General features: G+C 43.4%; 1 long non-coding RNA gene across 1 annotated transcript in view; it reads left to right on the top strand.

Moving 5' to 3' along the window:
• Positions 1-22,570, top strand: part of LOC122212709 — a 49,927-nt gene extending 27,357 nt beyond the window's left edge. The window contains exon 3 of the long non-coding RNA XR_006199263.1: positions 22,439-22,570. This is a non-coding gene — a long non-coding RNA (uncharacterized LOC122212709). The remainder of the gene's footprint in view (positions 1-22,438) is intronic.
• Positions 22,571-25,085: the final 2,515 nt, after the last annotated feature.

Below are 25,085 nucleotides of genomic sequence, written 5' to 3'. Positions count from 1 at the left end.
TTTGAAACATTTTCTCAGCCTTCATCAGTATCTACATTCTTCCCATTGTACCATTAGGGGAGTTGACCACATACAGTTATTATCATATCTCATTGTATGTTGTTAGAGATTTTAAAATATTTGTAAATAATAATGGACATTTCTCAAAAGAAGTAACCATTCTAACTTGAAATTCTTATTACCTAATGCATTGTATATAACAGGTTATACAATAAAGCTTTGTGGCAAATTGATTTTCAGGAGAAAATAATTTCATGAAATAATGTGGTAGACCAAAATACAAATGGAGAAGATGACTTTTCACATGTTCTGATAAAATATAAATGTTCTCATATTAAACTCCTTTAGTCTTACACTTTGGCATTATAGAGTCCCTGAGTTCCAATAGTCCCACTAAAGGCTGCTTGAAGTAGATAGGTTGTACACAAAGGTAAAGTTTAAATGAATTAATCTTGGATTAAGAATTGTATTCAAAACATGAATTCAGTGCAAACCCCGAAGACTGAAGAGCTACTCTTTGAGAGGTTGTTAATACACAATGAAGATGGTAGCATCATTCTTGTTGAGTTGATGACCTTCTTAATTACGTGTTGACACATGTATTCAACTGAAGTTAATAATTTATTGAATTACTGATCAGCCTAGAAATTCTTATTTCAGCTAACAGACTTATGTCGAATGCCACAATTGAAAAGACTGAGAAGCAAAAATGTATGGTGTCCATTACCTCTGTCAGTCAATGGGTTTTCTTATGACTCAACATAATCATTGAGTGTATCTTAACTGCAAGGCTCTGGTGAACACGTATCATATGGTATTTAAATAACAACAAAATACTTGTGACTTTGAGGTGGAGGAAATGCTTAATGTAGTTCATAGAAAGTAACTCAATATCGAGGGTTTTTGACTCTTAGTTGGATCTGCATTTTCTGGTGAAAAGGTTCTTTCAGTTAAGAGGTGTGACTTAGATAATGTCATAAAACTGAAGCAACTGAAGCAAGAGTTAGAGAACGTGTTGCCATGTAATCAGAGAACTGAGAAGATGGGGGCTTGAAGTGGAGAGATAGTACCTTAGCACATTCACAGCAATCTAATTAAGAAGAAAAACGTCCTAGGTGATGATAACTGAGACAGAAATGTGTTTGAAAGCATTAGAAAAATGTAAAAACCAATACTACTCTCCCTAAAAGTCAATTTTTGACAAATACATGCAAACAGGCATTTATGCAATTAATAATTAGGACCAAATACATAAAAGTGACATCTCAACACACACTGGCCTGAATTATGATTGTAATACCCAGAGCAGTATACCATATAGCATAAAGTAGGTGATATAGAGAGAAAATTTGGCCTGATAGCCTGAAAATAATCGTTAGAAAGACCAGTTTGAAGATTTCCAATGCTTAAGGTACTGAGAAATCATATCAGAAACCCACTTTGGGGCTCCTGGGTGGCTCAGGTGACTGATCGTCACACTCTTGATCTGGCTCAGTTTATGATCCCAGGTTGGTGGGACTGAGCCCCGCATCAGGCTCCATGATGAATGTGGAGGCTGCCTGAGATTCTTTCTCTCTCCAACTGCCCATCTCCCCAACTTGTGTTCTGTCTCTCTCAAAGAAAAAAGAAAAAAAAACAGAAATCTTTTTATCATGACAATAAATATAATTATGCTTTAATTAAATAACCCCATAAATGAAATAAAATATTATGGAGTTCTGTTATTGCTAAACGATGAGCAATTATCTAATCAATTAGCAGTTCTGATAAAATTCATTCATAAAAAATCCATCTAATAATTGAATAAGAAAGATATTTGTACAGTGTGAACCATCCTTGTCTCTGTTAGTATTAAAGTTAAATTGAGAAGGTCAGGTTGGAATCATCCCTAATGGTATACGAGGGTGGCTCAGTCATTTAAGCATCTAACTCTTGATTTTGGCTCAGGTCATGATCTCACAGTTCGAAGGATCCAGCCCCAAGTCAGACTCCATGCTGCTCTCAGCATGTGCTGCTATCAGCACAGAGCCTGCTTGGGTCTCTCTATTCCCTCCCTCTCTGCCCCTCCCCCACTCAAGCTCTTTGTCTCTCTCTTTCTCTCAATAAATAAATAAACTTAAAAGAAAAGGAAGTATCCCTAACAGTTTTGCTTCAGCAAGGTTTGTTTCTGTCCCTGCTCATTATATTTAAACTTAAACCTATGGAGAATATATGCTGGTGTGAAAATATTTAAAGGAGGAGGCCACTAGACAGGGGTGGCTGTAACGCCTCATTAACCAAACCAAACACTAAGCCAGAGTCAGTGCATTTGAATCCAAGAAAATGAACCCTGAGGACAGCCAGTCACAAACAGCCACCTAGGCTTTCCCAAATCAGACAACTGCTTAAGCTATAACCAGTCAAATAATTGCTTTGCTTCTTTTTCTCCTCTATAACAACTTTGCCCCTAGCTCTGTGGGTGGAATGCTTCCAGCTAGCTCCAGGGTCATTTCCTCCAGGAAACCTTCCATGATGTCCACCAAAGGCATCCCTCTTTGATGCTTCAATATTTTTCTGAGCATGATTGTAACACTGCTTTTACTACATTGCTTGGAAATTATAAATTGTATTTGTGTGTGTTCATTTTTTCTTCCCAACGTGTTTGTAAACATTAAAAGCATGAGAGTTTTGATATGAAATTACTTAAGACCACATAGCACCATTTCAGCCTTCCTTAGTGCTGCTGCCATCTGACTGTGTGACTTAAACTCTCTGAATCTCAATTTCATCTTCTGTACAGGATGATGATGTTAATAGTAATGTTACAATGTTACTTTGAGATGTAAATGAGTTAGCCCATGTGAGAAATGTGATTATACCTTGAATATCTCTCTTTCCATACTGTATCTAAGTCAGTGACAGGCACGTGGAAGGCATCATTTTAATAAATGTTTACAGAGGTAGTGGGTGAATCTTATAGGGAATATTTTGTGAGAAGGAAGGCACCCTGGCTCTATGGTGGGTGGGAAGTGGCTATCTGTGGAGATAAGAAACCTCAGGAAATCCCTGGGGAAGGCAGACCTCCTGGGTACACTCTGAATGATAGCATGGGAAAACCGACTCCCAGGAGACCATGAGGGCGACATTTCTATCCCAGTCCTCATGCTGTGCTAGTCATATCAGAAGGAATTCTCTGAGGACTCCAGCAGGTATGAAGTCTATCCTCCTTCCTTCCCAGCTTCCTGAGGAGGAGCTGACATAAAGAACTGAACCTGGACTTTGTTGCTTTTAAGTTTGTTTATTTATTTATTTTGAGAGAGAAAGAGAGAGGATCCCAAGCAGGCTCCATGCTGTCAGCTCAGAGCCCAACCTGGTGCTTGATTTCTTGAACCGTGAGATCATGCATGACCTGAGCTGAAATCAAGAGTCAGACGCTTCACTGACTGAACCATCCAGGTATCCTGAAGCTGGCCTTTTTAAGTCCTGAATGTTTCTAGGCATTTTATTTCTTCTGCCCAGTTGTAATTTGTCTTTCAATGCTGTGGGAAAAAACTTTCTGAGTGTTCTCTATATATGCTTTCCAATATAGGATAGCTATTGAGCAGTTAAAATGTGGCTAGTCTGACTAAATAACTGATATTTAAATTCACTTAAGATTTAAATTGTACAGGGCAAGTGTATATAGCAAATAAAAGGTTCTCATCACATGGTAATTTGAAATGTCAACAAACACATTTGTATAGAATTGCACTGTTCAATTTTTTTTTTTTTTTTTCTGTCTCAAATCTACTCTCTACACAGCGACCAGAGGAGCTGACCAGGTCCCTGACCTGCTTAAAAATTCCTCAATGGGTTTCTATCATTTTCAGGATCAAGTCCCCTGCTATTTGAGTTCTCCAGAATCTGTACTTACCTATTGATGCAGCCACTCCTGTCCTTGCTGTCCACCCCAGACACACTATCCTTTGCTTTGTCCATGCTGTTCCCATTGCCCCAACCACCTTTTCCCCTTGTCCCACTGTTTTCTTTGCCAAGCTTATTCCTACCTGCCCTTGAAGAGTTAGATCAAACACTCTCCTCCAGGAAGTTTCCCCTAAATATCCCTTAGCCTATCCTCTCTACCCCAGGCTGGGTTGTACACCTCCCTCTGGGCTCCCACAGCCTCCCATGGTTGCTCTAATCAGAACATCAATCATGCTAGGTTATAATTATGGATTAATTCTCCTTCCTTTTTTGGATTGCGAGCTTCTAGAAACCACGGACAGTGGTATATTCATTTTTTTCTTTATCTTCGGTGTGAAAAGTAATAAAAGGAAACCTCATTTAGAAAGGAGTCAGGAGGTGGGCAGAGGGCAGAGGGAGCTGTCAAGTTGAGTACTCCTTGTTTCCTGCAGACCTACTGGAAGTGAGGAAAAATGAGAAACAGTCACAACACACTCAATGAAAACCTGTCACAACATACTCAATGAAAATCTGGTATACTTTAAACTCCTAGTTTCGTCCAATGGACTTTATAACAGCATTTCCAACTTTCCCCCTTTTCTCTATGAGAGAGCATATCTCTCCTTTCCAGGAGGCCTTGTCTGTGGTTTTGCCACAGTTTGCTTGTCTCAGGTTGCAAATCTCTATTCCCAGAGAAACCTGTTTTTATTGGTAAAACAGCTGGAAGTTTTATCTGTTTTTTCAGAAAAATGTTTAATGTTTATTTGTGAGTGTGTGTGTGTGAGAGGGAGAGAGAGAAAGAGAGAGAATGAACGGGGGGGGGGGGGCAGAGAGAGGGAGACGCAGAATCTGAAGCAGGATCCAGACTCTGAGCTGTCAGCACAGAGCTCTAAGGGAAGCAGAGCTCCAGATCATGACCTGAGCTGAAGTCAGAGGCTTAACCCACTGAGCCCCTCAGCACCCCTGTCATTTTTATTTTTTAAGTTTAACACTAGCATCTGCACAGAGCCTACTCAGCAATGGAATCAAGGTATGTTTATGTTAATTGTTCAAAAACATGCCAGGTTCTTTATTTACCATAATTATAGTTATAAAATGCATTTTAACCTGTCTCATTTGTGACTTACTGCACTCTTTGTGGTAGGCAGCACTGTTGTTTGGGTTTCTTGGAAAAGGAATCTGAGGCTCAATGTCTCTTTAAGTGATTTGCCCAAGAGTTTGAGTAGAACCTTGGTTCTCAAAGGCCTTTTTTTCCATTTTGTTATACTTCATGAAGCTCCTTTGTCCTCTTCAGCCTTCAGTGACCCCTCCCACACTGAAATTCCTATAGCCCCCACAGCCTTTACCAATCATTAGGATTGATGTGTAAAAGCTTGTGTATATTCATCTTGATAGTTGTAGTGACAAGGCTTGTGAATTTTTAAACTACTCAGCTATGGAGGGCTATTTCTGATGAGTATTTTCATGTAACTTTTTGTAGAGGTTCTTCTGGTGCCCAAACTGTTACGCCCAGAATTCGTGATCCCCAAAGACCACCAGGGAGCCGAGTCCGATGTAAAAGCAAAAGAGCCTTTATTCTAGCTAGCTCGAGCTCAATCCCCTACCTGCACCTACGCAGCGGTGAGATACCGGGGAGAGAGAGCGAGTTTCAAAAGCACAAAGGTTTTATTGGGGCCTAGGGGCAGTTGGTGAGGTAATGGCTGTGGCCTCATCCGATTGGCTGGGGAAGGGTCGGAGTCCTGTTAGGCAGGTGAGCGGGAGGTTACTCAAGGGGAGGAGGCGTGGTCAAGGTGAAGGACACAGAACAAGATGGAGTTGGCTGGCATAGGCCCGCCCTTTCATTCCCCCCTTGTCATGTAGCTTACGGACCCAATCATGGGACCGGCTGCATTTATGGTGACAAGGGGAACAGAGTTTGCAGGTTTACTCAAAGTTCTGGGAACCAAGTGTCCCTGGGTTGGCTCTGGGAGGACTGATTAAGTATTGTCCCTGAGCTGGTGTCTATGATCTGCCAGGTGATGTTTTGAGGGGCATGGGGACTCCCAGCAGCATGAGCAATGACAAGCAGAGTTAACAGAGTTACCAATATTATGTGGGTTGAATGCACTGTAGCTTGAGCTTGAGCGGGTTGTGTTGGTCCCAACTGATGGCCCATCACATGACGAAGTCCTTCCGGATGGAGGAGGGGTCCGCTGACCAAACGTGGGTGTGATGGACCCAGGTTGCAATGCCTTCTACTTTGAGAGCAGTGGGTGTTGTCAGCACCACGATGTAGGGTCCCTTCCAGTGCGGCTCGAGGGTCTCTTGGTGGTGCCTCTTAACATAGACCCAGTCTCCCGGCCTGTACTGGTGAGGTGTCAGGGTTGGGCCGGCCTCGTAGATGGCACGGAGGCGCAGCCAAATGTCCTCATGCGCCTTCTGGAGCCCTCTCAAGGGCTTTTTCTTTCTCAAGGAAAGAAAAAGTTCTTGATCTTTAAACTCAGAAGTTCAGCTCGAAGGTTGGGAATAACAGGGGGTGGCCTGCCAAACATGATCTCGTAGGGAGCAAAACCCAGAGTGTAAGGAGTGTTTCTAACCCGGTAAAGGGCATATGGTAGGAGAGTCACCCAGTCCCCACCAGTCTCCATGGTTAATTTGGTAAGGGTTTCTTTTAGGGTTCTATTCATTCTTTCTGCTTGTCCTGAGCTCTGGGGCCTGTAAGCACAATGTAATTTCCAGTTTGCCCCCACCGCCTTGGCTACTGCCTGTGTTACCTGCAAGATAAAAGCTGGTCCATTGTCTGATCCTACCATGGCAGGAAAACCATACCTGGGTAAGATGTCTTCTAGTAGCTTCTTAGCCACTGTCTGAGCCGTTTCGTGCTTGCTTGGGTATGTCTCCACCCAGCCAGAGAAGGTGTCTGTAAATACTAAAAGATATTTATAACCATACTTTCCTGGTTTGACTTCAGTGAAGTCGACTTCCCATTGGGCTCCCGGTCTGGTGCCTCTGAGCCTGGTTCCTTTTTTATTCGATGTGGCTCTCGCGTTGGTGAGTTGGCAGGTCTTGCAGGCAGATACAACTTGCTGTATTTTGGTGTCCTGTTGGTGAATCTTGATTCCGGCATGTCGGATTAAGTCTTTTAATTTTCGGGCCCCCATGTGAGTAGACCGATGCATGTGCTCTAATATTGAGACTCCGAGCCGGTCTGGCAGCACGAGCTCCTTGTTAGGTGTATACCACCATCCCTTTATCTCCTGGGCCATGGGGAGTTTCTTGATCCACTGTAACTCCTCCTGGGAGTATTTGGGCTGGTCTGGTAAAACTGGGTCTCCCAAGTCTGGTAGTTGTTAAGCCGTTTTCTAGCTCCTAGCGTCAGCGCCTTGGTGAGGGCTATGAGCTCTGCTCACTGGGCTGACGTTCCGGAGGGTAGAGCCTCCGCCCATACAGTGTCCGTTTCGGTGACCACCGCTGCACCTGCATACCTGTGTCTGTCTCGCACAAAGCTGCTGCCATCAGTGAACCAAGTAGCCTCGGCATCGGGGAGGGTCAGTTGGTCAGGTCCGTCTGGAATCCATGTACTTGTTCCAGGATTCCCACAGTCATGTAGTGGAGCACCTAGGTCAGGGTTGGGCAGCAGGGTTGCAGGCTTGAGGGCTGCACTGGGGTGGAACCACACTCGTGGAGGTGAGTAGGCGGCTCTGGTAATGAGTCATATGTGTGTTGCTCATCCATCTATCCAGAGGCTGTTTTAGGACCCCTTCAATGGCGTGTGGGGTCGTGATCCAGATCTCCTGTCCTAGGGTCAGCTTGTCTGCGTCCTTGACTAGGAGTGCTGTCGCCGCAATAATTCTTAGGCATGGTGGCCAGCTGGCAGCCACTGGGTGTAGTTTCTTGGACAGGTAAGCCACTGGGCGGTTCCAGGGGCCTAAGGCTTGAGTTAGAACCCCTTTTGCTATTCCTTTATGTTTGTCTACAAAGAGGTGGAAGGGCTTCATAATGTCTGGTAGGCCCAGGGCTGAGGCACTTAGGAGGGCCTTTTTTAACTGATTAAAGGCAGTTTCTTCTTTTTCAGCCCATTTAAATGTTTTCTTGTCTTTAGTAGCTTCATATAGGGGCCTGGCGATCTCAGCAAAACCTGGAACCCAGAGGCGGCAGTAGCCGGCTGATCCTAAAAATTCCGTTGCTTCACTTCGGGAGGTGGGAGTAGGGATCTTTAGGACAGTTTCTTTTCTGGCATCTGATAACCGCCGCTGTCCACCCTCCAGGATATATCCCAGGTAACTTACCCTCTCCCTGCATATCTGAGCCTTCTTCGTGGATGCCCGGTACCCTAAAGGCCCCCAGAGTAGCCAGCAGGTCCTGGGTCCCTCGCTCGCAGTCTTTGGCCGTGTCGGCAGCAATCAGGATGTCATCTACGTACTGTAGAAGGGTGAGGCCAGGGTTCTCCCTTCTGTACTCACCCAGGCCCTCGTGTAGTGCCTCGTCGAAGATGGTGGGTGAATTTTTGAATCCCTGAGGTAGCCGTGTCCAGGTGAGCTGCCCACTGTAGCCCTCCTCCGGATCATGCCACTCGAAGGCGAACAAGGGTTGGCTCTGGGGTGCCAGCGGCAGACTGAAGAAGGCATCCTTTAAATCTAGTACAGTATACCAGACCCTGGAGGGCACCAAGGAGCTCAAGAGAGTATATGGGTTGGGAACAGTTGGGTGTATGTCCGCGACCCTCTTATTTACTTCCCGGAGGTCTTGTACCAGTCAGTAGTCATTTGTGTGAGGCTTTTTGACCGGCAGTAGGGGTGTGTTCCAGGCAGACTGGCAAGGAACTAGTACCCCTAGGCTTCGTAGTCTCCGGATGTGTGTCTGGATCCCCTTCTGGGCCTCCTGAGACATGGGATATTGTTTGATCCTTACCGGACTCTGTCCTGGCTTGAGCTCTACCAGGACTGGGGTCCTGTGAGTGGGTAGTCCCATCCCCCCCGCCTGTCTCTGCCCAAACCGAGGGGAATTCTTGTAGCCATCTGTCTATATTATCCTCTCTTGGGAGCACCTCCTGGTGGAGGTGGTATTCATCCAGTTTCATGGTCAGGACCTGGATGGGGTGGCCCTTGCCATCGGTGACCTGAGGCCCCCCCTTGTCTGAAAGTTATCTGAGCTCCAATCTTGGTCAGTAAGTCCCATCCTAACAGCGGGTAGGGGCATTCTGGTATTACCATAAAGGAGTAGGATAACCGTCCCGTCCCCAAATCTACCGTTCTTCGGGTAGTCCATGAATACTGGCTCATACTAGTTGGCCCTTGTACCCAGGACTTCTTGCTGGCTAGTTTTCCTTGTGGGGTGTGGAGGACCGAATGTTGTGCTCTGGTGTCGACAAGGAAGTCGACAGGGGTCCCCTCCACTTTAAGAGTTACCCTGGGTTCGGGGAGAGGGTCCGAACCCCGACTCCCCTAATCACTTAGTTCATCTAGCTCTAGGACTTTTATTCCATCAGTCTTGCTTCCCTTCCCGCCGGCCCTTTTCGGACAATCTCGGGCCCAATGCCCTATCTCCTTGCAGTATGCACACTGATCTTTCTGCAGCCTCTGCTTCCCCCCCTTGGTGGTTCCTTTACCTTTTCTTGCGTCGTCTGCCAGCTGCCGGAGATGGTGGTCTCGTTCCTCGGGGAACTCAGCAGTGGTAGCTTGTAGTATTCTGGCCAGGTCTCGAGTCTGCTTACTGCTGGCAGCCGCCATGGCGCGAGCCTGCTTGTCCTCAGGAGGCTCCTGGTTATTATATACCTTTTTGGCTACCACCAGTAAGTCCTGCAGACTTTTTTCTCCTAGTCTACCTATTTTCTGTAATTTTCTGCTAATGTCTATGGCCGATTGGTTTACAAAGGCCATGATAACAGCTGCCTTGCTTTCTGGAGCCTCTGGATCCCTGGGGGTATAGGTACGGAATGCCTCCATGATCCGTTCTAAAAAGGCAGCCGGAGATTCATCTTTTCCCTGTTGTACATTTCCTACTTTGGCCAAATTGGTTGGCTTTCTAGCAGCCATTCGGAGACCCCCCCCCATTAGAGTCTGGAGGTAGACCCGGAGCCTCTCCTTACCTTCTGCCGTGTTGAAATCCCACTGGGGCCGAGTTAAGGGGAAGGAGGCATCTATCTGAGCCTGGTTGGTGGTGGGATTCCCGTCTGCGCCCGGAACTAGTTTTCGGGCCCCACTGAGGATTCTTTCTCTTTCTTCAGTCGTGAACAGGACCTGCAAAAGCTTCTGGCAATCGTCCCACGTGGGCTGATGGGTAAAAAGAACAGAGTCTAATAAATCAATAAGCCCTGCCGGTTTCTCGGAAAACTTAGGATTCTGAGCTTTCCAATTGTAGAGGTCACTAGTGGCGAAAGGCCAATAGTGATGGGGCTGATTCCCCTCTGCGTCTGGGGGTCCGGTGGCTCGCAGGGGCAGAACAGTGGAGTCGGCAGCGGCGGAGGCGGATTGCTCCCTCTGAGCCCTTTGTCTGGTAAAGGGCGGGCTTCCCACTGGAGCCTTTCCACCTCCCGCTCTCGGAATAGCATCTGCCTCCCCCGGAGGGGGAGGATGGTGTTCTTCCGGCATCCTAGAGGGGTTATACAGGGGAGGAAAAATTAATTCTTCTTCAGTCCCCCCTTGTAGGACAGGGTAGAGGGGTGCTGAAGGCTGGGTAAGACTTTTCTTCTTCTTTGTCCCCTGCAAAGCAAGAATGGGTTTTGGCTCCAGAGGGAGTGGGTCTAGGAAAGGCTTACGCCAAGAGGCTGGGTCTTCTATAAGGTCCTGCCAAGTGATAATGTAAGGGAGCTGATCAAGATGGCCCATCTTAGGCCGAGAGATGATACTCCTGACTCAGTGGATGGTAGGGAGGTCGAAGGTCCCCTCTGGTGGCCATCCAACATTGAAAGTTGGCCACTCGCTAGAACAAAAAACCTGCCACCGACCCTCTCGGACTTCCACACTGAGGTTGTTAGCCCTTCCCCTCACATCCTTAAAGTGATTAATCATAATACTTAGAGGAGTAGTCTGAGTCTGTCCCATAACGTCCGTCCAGTAAGTCCAGTACGTCCACAGAACCAAACAGAGAAACACAAAAACAAACAGGGCCCCTAGAAAGTCTTCCAACTCCATGGAAGCAAAACTGACAGCTAGCTTAGACCTTTGAGGGGGTTCCACGTCTTTCCAAAAGGGAGGATCGGAACGTCTTCTGAAACTCCCGGCCCGTGGTCCTCCAGTGCGTCCACTTAGACCACGTCGGGCACTACCAGAATTTCAGAAATGAGCTCACACAGAAAAGACGGAACGAACAGACACTCACCGTGGCCAGTCAGGCTCTCCACGTCGGGGTCCCTCGGGGGTCTTGGGGATCCCGGACGAGCCCCCAAATGTTATGCCCAGAATTCGTGATCCCCAGAGACCACCAGGGAGCCAAGTCTGATGCAAAAGCAAAGAGCCCTTATTCAAGCTAGCTCGAGCTCAATCCCCTACCTGCACCGACGCAGCGGTGAGATACCGGGAAGAGAGAGCGAGTTTCAAAAGCACAAAGGTTTTATTGGGGTCTAGGGGCAGTTGGTGAGGTAATGGCTGTGGCCTCATCCGATTGGCTGGGGAAGGGTCGGAGTCCTGTTAGGCAGGTGAGCGGGAGGTTACTCAAGGGGAGGAGGCGTGGTCAAGGTGAAGGACAGAGAACAAGATGGGAGTTGGCTGGCTTAGGCCCGCCCTTTCAAAACCTTATTCCTGATTTCAGCGTAGCTCTAAGCCTGTTACTAGCTCAAATGCTTTCTGGTCCATCTGCTTTTCTGCCTCAAGGCTTTCTTTCAAATCCTAGTAGAATGCTTAGCCTTGGGCAAGCATAATCAGGAAATGTTAATGAGTTCCAGCTGGGGGATTGAGATAACCTTCAAATAATGGGGATGGAAATTAAGAGGCAAATGACCCAGTCTCCTTGCTATTTGGTGGTGCAAAGCTGAGGCACCTTCTACATGGTTTTCAGAGGGTCTCCAGTAAAATCAAGCCCAATTATCTAGTAAAGCTATCAGCTCAATATCACACCCTTTTCTTGGCTTTTCCACTTTCCCCTCTTTCATTCTGTCTCCCTCCCATCTGTTTTTGGAGCTTACTTCCCAAACAAATTACCAGCAACCAAGTCCTGGCCTCAGATTTTGCTTTTGGGGAACCCAACTGAAGACATTACTTAGCTATACAGGAGTTTCTTTAGAGATAATGTTTTGCCCTAGGAGTTTTGTGCTCTAGCCTCCTGGACTTCTTTGAGTGTCACTGCTGTTCCCTACACTCTGCCTTGCTCATGCTGCTCCCTCTGCCTGGCACAGTCTTCCTTTCCTTTGCCTGGCTGACAGCTATTCATTCTTCAAGACTCAGCTAGGGTATCCACTCCTCTTTAGGATTTTCGTTGTTTTACTCCTGCCACCTCTAATTGAGAGTTCTCTCTGCGATTCGGCAGCACTTCAAACACTAGTTAACCTCTACCAAAGCCATTTTCTCTCCATCTCTCTCTTTTTGTTTCTGTGACTACATCTTTTTGTTCAGTAAAGAAATGTATGGAGTGTCCACTCTCTGGTGGGCTAACATCCTAGAATAAGTTGAAGTCCAGGCTGGAGGTGGTGTCTCTATGAGGTATATAAAGCCATAATCTCTTCCTTTCTCTGTGAGACCTTTGAAGAGAAGGGGCCTAGAATGGTAGTTGTTAAAAAATTAAGTGCTCAATAAAACTGGTAGGATGTGCAGGAGTGAACTTAGGATTCATTTTTCATTCCACAAACATTTACTTTTATGAAGCACTTACCTTGTGTCAAGCACTATGCTGTGGTATGGAGTATACCTAGATGAAGTGTCAGACCCCAGGCATCAAAGAGCTCACTCCACCCTTAAGTGAGGAAGAGAGAAGTAAATAATGCATAAAACATTGTCAGCATCAGGCCAGGGACACACAGGTGACTGTGGGAGGATAAAGCAGCTCAGAAAAGGGTAATGTTTAGCTTGGTCTTAGAAGATAGTGTCGATTCACCAGGGGGAGATGGGAAAATACATCCTAAGTATACTGAGAAATACAGCAGTAAAGTCTAGGGTTAGGGCTGGTGCAGTTGTAGAGGGGCAAGGAGCCAGAACTCTTTGGGCCTCTTCGAGTTTGGTATCGGTGGGCACAGAACTATTGATTCCTCGGTGCATTTCAGTTGAAGAAATAGGTTACCCAGCACCTCGACCAGAACCAGGCAGGCCAGGAGGAGATGTGTTGGGAAATCAGGAAATCTGTCTCAAGTCCCAAATTGAGCTTCAACCACAGTAAAGCCAGTCCTTACATGTCTGGGGTGGGCAGGAAGAACCCCTCAGTGCAGCAGAGCGCCATCCCAGCACAATGGGTCCCCAGAGGTGGCTGAGCATGCTCAGTTGCCAGGACTCGAATGCCCAGGAGCAAAATGAGAAGTGCTGGGGACTCCTAGCCCTGTGGGCACCTGGACCCAAGAGGACTGGGGCCATGGGGGGCGGGGCCTCAGGCGACTGCTCCCTCCCAGCCCACCTACCACCTCCCCGCCAGGCCCTCCACGTGCCTGCAGCTAGCACGTGGACCACCAGTTGCTCTATCAGCCATTGTTCCCAGTCTTCCTGAGGAAGGTATGTCACCCCGAGGATCCTATTGCCCACTCCCCACTGCCCCGCGATTTTTGCGTGGGCTTAGAAGTGGAGGGACAACAAAACATGGCGGAGTAGAGCCAGAGGGCACCTGAGGCAGGTCTGTGGGCGCGGTCGTTCAGGGGAAAGCGCTGAAGCAGCTGGGCAGTCCTGGGTCTGAGGGGAGAGGGGACTTGGGCATGGCCCTACTCCTGAGGAGGCGTCCCTGTGTGTTTGTGTGGTGGGGCTGGGACCTCGGGGTCAGGGGTCAAGGGAAGTCATACAACTCTGAATGGTGGGAAGGGACCTCGGAGTCCCAGAGAAGGCGCAGGGATGTATGTGCGAGTGTGCCCACTCCTGAGTGAGCATGAGCCCAGAAAGTGCTGGGGCTCCAGGGAAGATACAGGACTCCAATCCTGAGGGGTGCTTGTGATGGTGCTGATCATAGGAGTGGGCTTAGTCATGGAGCGGGGTACACAGACTTGTGGGAACATGGGAGGGCTCCCTAAAGGGACATGGTTTGATAGAGTCTCTAATTGTGAGGAGGCAGGTATCTGTGAGGCGAGTGTTACTGTAATATCAGGCAGTGCCATGGAAAGGGGGTATACACTGAATATTTGTGTTTTGGGGAAGTACAGTGCCTTAGTTTCTGCCCAGGCCACCCAGAAAGTATACAAATCCTTCTGTGGGTTCTGATAAAGACAAGAGGCTTGAGGGGGCACTCAGAGCCCCAGTCCTTCAGAACCTTGCCATCTGATGCTGGAGCCTGAGTTTGAGTATATATGGGATCAGTGATCTTGAAGGTCATTCAGAATCACAAAGGAGTTCATGTCCATCTACATGTGGGTAGAAGATAGTCTTTAAGGTGCAGGAGACTGCTGGGAAGGAGAGACCCAGGTTCCTTTTCCTGAGGGGCCCCCAGTTGTGGGTTTGACTGGACTTGGAGAGTAGTGACCTAAGTGTCTCACAGCGTCAGGGAAAAGAGCAAGGGCTTTCACAGTCTTGTGTATATGGGAGGGAGTTTGTACCTGAAAGGGGCTGTGGACTGGAGAACTGAAGCTTCAACACAAGTGATATCTGTGTGTGTGTGTGTGTGTGTGTGTAGTAAAGAAGTGGCTTTAGGGATATGTGTGGTGGTGAGTGATGGAAGTGGTATACACAATCTTGTATCCGTGTCCTGATTAGGTATTTTGGTTTTAAGAATGACCCACTTAAATTATCCAGCCCTTGGCACTGGGGAAGGAAGGGTATGGATACTAAATATGGTTATACTAAGACCATATAATGACTGGAACTGGAGCTGAATGAAGCCATTGAGAATGAATGGTTCAAGAGACTGTTATCTCTCAAGACCTGCCTGGTTTCTCTTTGTTTCATCCATCAAGTAGTTCCTCTAGTCTTTTACAGTTTACACTTTCTCATAACTTGAACATGCTCCTTCCTTTATTCATTCGTCTGCTCAACAAATATTTATTGAGGGCCAACTCTATGTCAGATACCAACTCAGGCACTGGAAACTCTCTGCTTGTGATTTTCTTACCCTTTTTTTTTTCTTTCTTCCCCTTACCCCCAGTCCCCAGACTTACTGGCTTTACATATATTATACATTCTATGCATTATTTTATTGGTTATTGCCTGTTTGCTTCCACTAGAATGTAGGCTTCATGAAGGGAAGGGTTTTTTGTGTTTCTCAATCCCATATGTTTAGAGCTATACATGGTGTATAGTAGGTTTTTATTAAATATTTGTTGAATAAATAACTAAATGATCTGATAAAGTCCAGTTGTTCAAGAAACTTTCTGTGAGGAAGTGATATTATGAGATGAGATATAATAAGGATTAATTAAGTGAAGAGAAGGACGAGGAGTAGTCCAGGCAGAGGGAAACCATGTGCAAAGATCCTAAGGTAGCAGGAAATATAATCTATTATGTTTAAGGAACTGAAAAAAAGACAAATATGGCTGCATGTAGGGCAACAGAAGAGGGAAAGAAGCTGAAACATATCTTTGCAGGTCTTGACTACTATGATATGTATTTTCACCAAACATCTTAAGAATAGTAGGAAGCCATTGGTGGACTCTTCAGCAGGAACATGACATGATTAGAATCATAAAAAAATATAACTGGTTACAGTATGGAAAGTACACAAGATATTAGAATGGATATAGGTATACCTGTTAAAAGGTAGCAGTGGAGATGGAGAGAAGGAATTGAGAAATATTTAAGAGATAAAATTAATAGGATTTTAGTAAAAGATGGGGATAAAGGAAAAGGAGGTATCCGGGCATGCTTCTAATTTTCTAATTCGTGATCTGGTTACTTGTTGGGGCCATTATGGAGGTAAGGAGCACTGGAAGGGATCTTGGCTATGTTTGAGAGGGAAGATCATGAGTTTGGTTTGGGACATATGGTGTCGGAGGTATCATTTATCGTTGAGCCATCCAGAGAAGTGAGAGATGGACAAGGCAGTTGAATGTGTAAGACAAGTCTGAGCTAACATGAAGATAATTAGTGAAGTCAAAAGTGTGGATGAAATTGCATAGAGGGACAGTGGGGTGTGGAGATTAGAGGCTTGGGATTAAGTGTTGAATAGCTGCAATTTTTCAGTGCTTTCCAAAGAGAATGAGGAGAATGGTCTTGAACATATGGAATGCTGCCAAATGATATAAAAATGAAGACTGAAAGACTAGATTCAGCAACAGTCTTAGCATCGTTGGTTACAATGATGAGAGAAAAATTGATGAAGGTAGGAACCAAACCATATAAATTCTGAATTACGATTGATGGGCTTAGTCCTTGTTTCTTAATTCAGATTCCCAAGAGAGAGAAACTAGTAGACATGCATCATATTTTCACCGGATCATATCATAGATTTCAAGCCAGTGTAGGATTGACTGTTTTTGGATTAGATGTCCAGCTATTGCTGACTGGAGTCACCTGGTTTAAAACATGTCCATCCGGTGAGTTTTCATCTCAGTAGCAATAGCTAACATTTCTGGAGTGTTTACTATGTTCCAGATATTGTGCTAAGAGCTTTATATATTTTAATGTATGTCAGCATCATAACTAATTTCTAAGGTATTATCACTACTGTTTGAAGCAGTTTTGGCACAGAGAAGTTAAGCAACTTGCTCAAGATCTGCAAATAAGTGTAAGATTATACATGTTTGGGGCTTATTTTAAGTTTATTTATTTTGAGATAGCACACATGTGGGGAAAGAGCAGAGAGGGAGAGAGAATCCCAAGGAGGCTCCACACCACCAGTGCATATCTCTGTGGGGCATGAACCCGAGAACCAGGGGACCATGACCTGAGCCAAAGTCAGACACTTAACCAACTGAGCCAACCAGGCACCCCTGTTTGGGGCTTATTTTAACATTATCCAGATTCATTATTTGGCTTTCTCTTTATATTGCAATATTCTATATAATGAAGCAATAATAGCCATGATGAAATCCCTGTCCTACAGGAAACGTCATTCTAAGGTAAGCATATGTTAGCAAGGTAATGTGGAAAGAACTGGAATTCAGATCTTTGTTTAAAATCTGTTCCTGTAAGCTATTAGATGAGAACCATGGACTCCATTTTCTGATCTATAGTTTCCTCATCTATAAAATGGGGGTGATATCTTCAGGATAGTTGTGAATTCTAGAAATAATATATCTGAAGTGCACGAAAAATGATATTTTCTTAGTACCCCCTGAAGATTGAATGTCAAAAAATTAAGATGTATTACCTATACATATAAAAGCCAGCTCTAAGCATACAGTGATGAATTTAAGACATTCTTTTTTACCTCCTTTTTTTCCATTGGTATAATGTATTTACTGTTACAAGAAAGGCAGACACCAAGTTTAGGAGCATGTGGAATTGTTACGTGAACTAAATGTCATGGAATAGGTCTGTATATGAGATGGATTTTGAGGAATTTCTTGGAGTGAAGGGATAGTTAATTTTTTTTTCCAAGCATATAGATATCTCTGTTAGAAGGTCATATTTGCAAAAGGAATTTTCTTTAAAATATTATATATTTTTTAAATGTATGTATGTATGTGTGTATGTATGTATGTATGTATTACTGTTTATTTATTCTTGAGAGAAAGAGAGAGAGGAAAAAAAAAGAACAAACCGGGAAGGGGCAGAAAGAGAGAGAGAGGGACAGAGGATCTGAAGCAGGCTCTGTAGTAACAACAGACAGCCAGATGTGGGGCTTGAACTCACAGACCACGAGACCATGACCTGAGCTGAAGTGGGAAGCTTAACTGACTGAGCCACCCTGGTGCCCATAAAATATTGTACTTTAAAATGAGAACAAGAATGTTTGAATTTTTCTTCTTCTCCAACAATTTGACTATTAATAATAATAAAACAGAAACCTTATAGCTAACTACATGTAGGAGTATTAGTCTCACCCTAGATTGCACTTGCTTCAGTTTCTCAGATTCTTCTTCCTTGCCAACTGTATAAAAGAAAGTTTTGTGTGAATCCCTGGTCACATTTTGTTCCTGTATTGCCAAGTGTGTTATTTTTGTGGAGGCCCATACCAACCAGAAATTCTAGAATGATGCAGTCCGTTAAGAATGGCCTGTACCTTGGGGTGCCTGGGTGACTCGGTTGGTTAAGCGTCTGACTCTCGGTTCTGGCTCAGGTCATGATCTCATGGTTTTATGAGTTCGAGCCCCATGTCTGCCTCTGTCCTGGCAGCACGGAGCCTGGTTTGGATTCTCTCTCTCTCTCCCCCTCCCCTGCTTACTCTGTGTGTGTCTCTCTCTCTTAAAAAAAGGGCCTGTACCTCGATCACTTTGTGAAATAAATGCATATATTTTAAAAAAGTAATTTTATGATACCCGAAATCATCTATAGACAGAATGTTGAAATTTTAAAAGCCTTAGAAATGAGAATAGTGTTCTCATCTTTTGTTAGTACTTGGGCAAAATACTTAAGTCTGTTGTAATTGGGAACAGTAAGATCAACTTCTCAGATGAGAGTTAGAGATAGATTTGGAAAGTGCATAATGTGTTACACCCTACCCTCAAAGAAATGGTAGTTTATTTGGTATCTGCGTGTGTGTGTGTGTGTGTGTGTGTGTGTGCATGGGTGTGTGTCTTTTCCTAAAGCTTACTAGTAAAATTGTCTTTTAAAGAAGAGGAAATGTACATCTAGAACCCCTTATTCGGAGCTTTGGATGCAAATATATTTCAGAATTTAGATTTTTTTTTTTTTGATTTGGAAAAGTAATACAGCATATGTATGGTTGATTACATAATATCCCCATGGGGTATGGGAGAGTACCTTGTAATCAAACACATTAATATCACATTCACAGTAAATGAATAAGTTATAAATAGTTTCATGTCAATTTAGCTTACATTTCATTGACAAAATAGTTTTGGCACCAAATTTATGAAAAAAAAATGCGGTTTTTAGAGATTTATGGATTTTGTAATTGTGGAAAAGGGAATGTGGATTTACATAATTTTATCCCTTTTTAGAAGAAATATTTTCTAAAGCTTAAAATTCTTTTTGTCACCTATATATTTTTCTGTAACATTAGCAAGTATACAGTTTTATTAATGATCAGAAAACACATTTGGTTTCCATGATGCTCCTGGGCTTATTTCTTCTAAGCAACTGATCATGTTGGAGATGTTATAAGGTTTCATTTGGCTTCAGTTTCAGTATCATTGCTCAGTGTTAATTTTTAAAAATCTTTTTGTAAATTTTATTTTTTGTTTTTTAAAATTTACATCCACATTAGTTAGCATTAGTGCAACAATGATTTCAGGAGTAGATTCCTTAGTGCCCCTTACCTATTTAGCCCATCCTCCCTCCCACAACCCCTCCAGTTACCTTCAGTTTGTTCTCCATGAGTGTCTTCTGTTTTGTCCCCCTCCCTGTTTTTGTATTGTTTTTGTTTCCCTTCCCTTATGTTCATCTGTTTTGTGTCTTAAAGTCCTCATATGAGTGAAGTCATAGGATTTTTGTCTTTCTCTGACATATTTCACTTAGCATAATACCCTCCATTTCCATCCACATAGTTGCAAATGGCAAGATTTCATTCTTTTTGATTGCTGAGTAATACTCCATATGTGTGTCTATATATATATATATATAGAGAGAGAGAGAGAGAGAGAGATCTATATCTATATCTATCTATATATCTATCTATATAGAATATAGATAGAGAAGAGTAGAAGACTAAAGAGTAGAGACTAAACTAGCAATTAGTATATGCTTGCTACCTAGTAGGCATTCAATTAACATTTGTAGGCCAAATGAATAGAAACATTTTTTATCCATAAATTTTAGGTTAAATGTTACAACTTAGGCTACTAGAAGCTGAGGATGTTAACAGAAATGAAGGGGAAAATGAAGAAATTTTTACATTTCACAAACGATGTCCTAGTTGAATAGGGCTTAAACACAGTTACTATACTGTGGATGGAAGAAGCTCATTACAATCTCATTTGGGAAACTTCTGGGGAAGGTGGCAGAGTAGGAGGATGTTAAGCTTACCGTGTCCCATTGATACAACTAGATAACATGCACATGGCTGTATATAACCCAGAAAACAACCTGAAGTCTGGCAGAACAGGCTCCCCAGGGCTATGTGTAGAGAAGAGGCCATATCAAAGAAGGTTGGAAAGACAGAAACGTGATTGGGAGGCAAATGGATCTACAGGAGGAAGGAAGGGAAGGATGCTACAGGTGCAGGAAGGAGAAAGAAACAGATTCTCCTAGCATATCCCAGGGGTGGAGTATCTACACGAGGAAGATGAATCCTCATAACATTTGGCTTTGAAAACCAGAGAGGCTGAATCTATGAGATCTTACAATCAATGGAGCTTAACACCTGGAACTTTAAAAATCAGTGTGCTCAGCTTTGGGACAGACAGGAGGGCTAGAGGAAACTGAATCCCTGCCCTTAAAAAAGATAGGGGAATAAACAGCTCCTTACAGACGTAGCATAGAAGCAGCATTTTGAAAAAAAAAAAAAATTCCTAAGGTATATAGGAGAGAGATTCATTTAATAATCCCCGAATGTGTGCTGAAGGGGCAGGGATTCCTGGGAGACTTCTCCAGGAACAAAGGAGCTGGTGGGTGCCTTTTCCATCTTTGCCTCCCAGATGAGACACAGGGACATCTGCAGGAACCAGCATGATACCATTACTCTCTACCTAACTTGTTAATGGAATGCCCTGCCTCTGAATTCTCCTGTGGTCACACCTCCTCGAGCCAGGCCTTGGTTCCAGGCCTCCTCACATAGAATATCCATACAAACTTTGCAAACGCCATATACACCACCACCTCCAACCTTGCCTTGGTCCCTGGTTGCTGGAGGTCCCCTCTCACAGTGGACTGTGTTAGAGTCCTTGCTGGTACAGGGTGCCCCACTGCTTTATTCTCCTGCAGACCTGCTCCCTCCAAATCGCTCTTGGCTGGAGCCCATCCAGAATGGTGCCACAAGCCTGGCAGTGTATAAGAGCCTTGACATTGACTCTTTTCTTGGGGAGAGGACACACACACCAGTCTGACTATGGTCCCGGCAGTGGGCTGGGGACAGACATTTGTTCTGAGTGCAGATCCCACCCATCAGTGAAGCTCCTCAGGGGATAACACAGGGAAAATGACCTATAGTTGGTTCTATTGCATCTCTGGCAAATGCCTGGTCTGATTCAACTCAAGCCTAAGATGGCCCCAGATTGGTTCACTAACAACACAAGGACCAAACACTGGCTACAAAAGGCAAAGAAAGCCATGCAGATGACTGGAGTAAAGGCAAATGCAGCTCAGCCACAACAGCTGGGCACATGCAGTAGACCTAGGAGACCACCTTGAGCACCAGATTCTAGTGAACAGGGGATATTGCATTGCAGGGCACTGTAATGCCCTTCATAAGACCACTACTTTCAAGAACAGGAGACATGACTTAACTTTTCTAAGACATAGAAACAGACACAGAGAGTTAGACAAAATGAAGAGGCAGAGCAGTATGTCCCAAATGAAAGAATAGGACAAAATCATAGCAAGAGACCTAAACCAAATGGAGATATGTAATATGCCTGATAGAGAAATTAAACTAATGGTCATAAAGATACTGGATTTGAGAAGAGTGGAGGAGCTAAGTGAGACCCTTAACAAAGAGATAGAAAACATTAAAAAAAAAACAATTAGAGATGCAGAGCTCAATAACTGAAATTAAAAGTAAGACTAGATGGAGTAAATAGTAGACTAGAGAAGGTAGAAGAACGGGTCAGCAACCTGGAGGTCAAGGTATCAGAAAGCAGTCAAGTTCCACAAGAGAGAAAAATTAATAACAATGAAAATAGACTCTGGAAACTCAGTAACACCATCAAGCATAATAATACTTGCATTATAGGAATCCCAAAATGAGAAGAGAGATATGAGGCAGAACATTTATTTGAAGAAATTATAACTGAAAATGTCCCAAATCTGGTAAGGAAACAGAAATTCAGGTCCAGGAGGCACGGAGAGCTACCAATAGAATCAGCCCAAGGATGTCCACGTTGAGACACATTAGTAATTAAAATGGCAAAAAGTATTGATAAAGAGAGAATTTTATTTTATTTTTTTTAAATTTTTTTTAACGTTTATTTATTTTTGAGACAGAGAGAGACAGAGCATGAACAGGGGAGGGGCAGAGAGAGAGGGAGACACAGAATCTGAAACAGGCTCCAGGCTCTGAGCGGTCAGCACAGAGCCCGACGCGAGCGGGGCTCGAACTCATGGACCGTGAGATCATGACCTGAGCCGAAGTTGGACGCTTAACCGACCAAGCCACCCAGGCATCCCAAATTTTAAAAACACTAAGAGAAAAAAGAAAAGTATCATATACAAGAAAATCTTGTATCACCTGAATTTTTTTTTTTTTTTTTTTTTTTTGGCAGAAACATTGCAGGTCCGGAGGGAGTGGCATGACATGGCAAGTACAAAAAGAAAAACCTGTAGAGAAGTATACTCTATCTAGGAAGGCTACAATTCTGAATAGGGGAGATAAATTTTCCTAGACAAACAAAATTGAAAAGAAATTCATCACCACTAAACCACTTCTACAAAAAAAAGTTAAAGAGGACTCTTTGAGTGGAAAGGAAAGAAAGACCAGGGGTACGGAAAGGAAAGGACTGGAATGTAGGAGTAAGAAAAGTAGGAAGCTCAAACGCATAAAAAGAAGTCTAGCTATAAAAATCAGTTGAGGGATTCACAAAATAAAAGGATGTAAAGTATCTGACATCTACCTAAAATATGAGTGGGGAAAAGAGTAAAGAATGTGTTCCTATGTAAGCGACTATCAACTTAATGTAGATTGCTATATGTGGGAGATGTTACATACATATATAATGGTAACCACAAATCAAAGTCTAGTAATAGATATGCAAAGAATGAAGAGAAAGGAATCCCAGTGTATCACTAAAGAAAACCACAAAACTTTGGGATGAAAGAACATGAGAAGAAAGAAACAGAGGACTACAAACAGAAATGCAGAACAAATAACAAAATGGTAATAAGTTACATACCTATGTATAATTCCTTTGAGTGTAAATGGACTAAATGCTCCAGTCAAAAGACATAGGGTGCTGAAATGGAGAAAAAAGCAAGACCCATCATATGCTGCCCATAAGAGACTCACTTTAGATCTAAAGACACATGTAGATTGAAAGTGGAGGATTGGAGAAGCATTGATCATACAAATGGGAGTGAAAAGAAAGTTGAGGTAGCAATACTTCTGTCAGAGCAAAGACGGTAACACAAGACAAAGGAGGACACTACATAATCATCATGGGAACAATCTAAGGAGAAAATAGAACCATTGTAAATATGTATGCACCCATCATGGCAGCACACAAATACATAAGGCAGGTAATAACAAACATAAAAGAAGTAATCAATAGTAATACAATAATAAAGACTTTCATACACCACTTACATGAATGGATAGATCATCCAAATAGAAAATGAAAGAGGAAACAGTGGCTTTGAATGACACATTGGACCAGATGGATCTAACAGATATATTCAGAACATGCCATCCAAAAACAGCAGAATACACATAGTTTTCATGTGCACGTGGAACATCCTCCAGAATAGGTCACATATTAGGCCACAAAACAAGTCTCAACAAATTCAAAAAGATCGAAATCATACAGTGCATCTTTTCCGATCACAACACTGTGACACTAGAAATCAATCGCAAATAAAAAAGTCTTGAAAGAACACAAATACATGGAGGTTAAATAGCATGCTGCTAAACAATAAATGGGTTAACCAAGAAATCCAAGAAGAAACAAAAAAAAAAAAAATACATGGAGACAAATGAAAATGAAAAGACGGTGCTCCAAAATCTTTGGAATGCAGCAGAAGTGGTTCTAAGGGAATTTTATACCAATACAGGCCTACCTCAAGAAACAAGAAAAATCTCAAATAAACAAGCCAACCTTATACCTAAAGCATCTAGTAGAAGAAGACCAGACAAAACCCAAATCCAGCAGAAGGAAAGAAATAATAATGATTAGAGCAGAAATAAATGATATAGAAACTATAAAACAAAACAAAACAAAACAAAAAAAAAAAAAAAAGGAGACCATCAATGAAACCAGAAACTGCTTCTTTGGAAAGAACAAAATTGATAAGCCTTTAGCTGGACTTATCCCCATCCCTGAAAAATGAGGACTCAATAAACAAAACAGGAGGGACGCCTAGTTGTCTCAGTTGGGTAAGTGCCAGACTTCACTCAGGTGGTGATCTCTGACTTCGTGAGTTTGAGCCCTGCACCGGTCTCTGTGTGGACTGCTCAGAGCCTGGAGCCTGCTTCACAATCTGTGTCTCCCTCTCTCTCACATTCCCCCCCCCCCCAACTCACACTCTGTCTCTCTCTGTATCTCAAAAAAATAAAGAAAACATTAAATTAAAAAAATAAACAAAACAGGAAATGAAAGAGAAATACCTGATACCACAGAAATATGTGTGGTACAGATTATAAGAGAATATTATGAAAAACTATATGCCAACAAGTTGGGGAACCTAGAAGAAATGGAGAAAGTCTTAGAAATGTATATCCTCCCCAGACTGAATCAGGAAGAAATAGAAAATTTGAACAGACTGATTACCAGCTATAAAATGGAATCATTAATCAAAAAACTCCCAACGAACAAAAGTCCAGGACCAGTAGCCTTCACAGGCGATTTTGCCAAACATTCAAAGATGACTTAAGACCTATTCTTCTCAAACTATTCTGAGAAATAGAGGAGGAGGGAGATTCCAGATTCCTTCTATGAGGCCAGCATTATTCTGATACCAACACCAGCAAAGGACAGTACCAAAAGAGAGAACTAGAGGCCAATATCTCCTGTGAACATAGATGAAAAATCCAGAACAAAAGATTAGCACATCGAATCCAACAATACACTAAAAACTCATTCACCATGATCAAGTGGCATTTATTCCTGGGAGGTAAGGGTGGTCATTATTCGTAAATCAATCAGTGTGATACATCACATCAGTAGGAGAAAGGATAAAAACCATATGATCATTTCAATA

This window comes from Panthera leo, assembly GCF_018350215.1.
Source record: "Panthera leo isolate Ple1 chromosome A2 unlocalized genomic scaffold, P.leo_Ple1_pat1.1 chrA2_random_Un_scaffold_54, whole genome shotgun sequence".
Classification (NCBI taxonomy): domain Eukaryota; kingdom Metazoa; phylum Chordata; class Mammalia; order Carnivora; family Felidae; genus Panthera; species Panthera leo.
The sequence above is the reverse complement of the archived record's forward strand: the minus strand, read 5'-3'. Positions and strand labels throughout refer to the sequence as shown.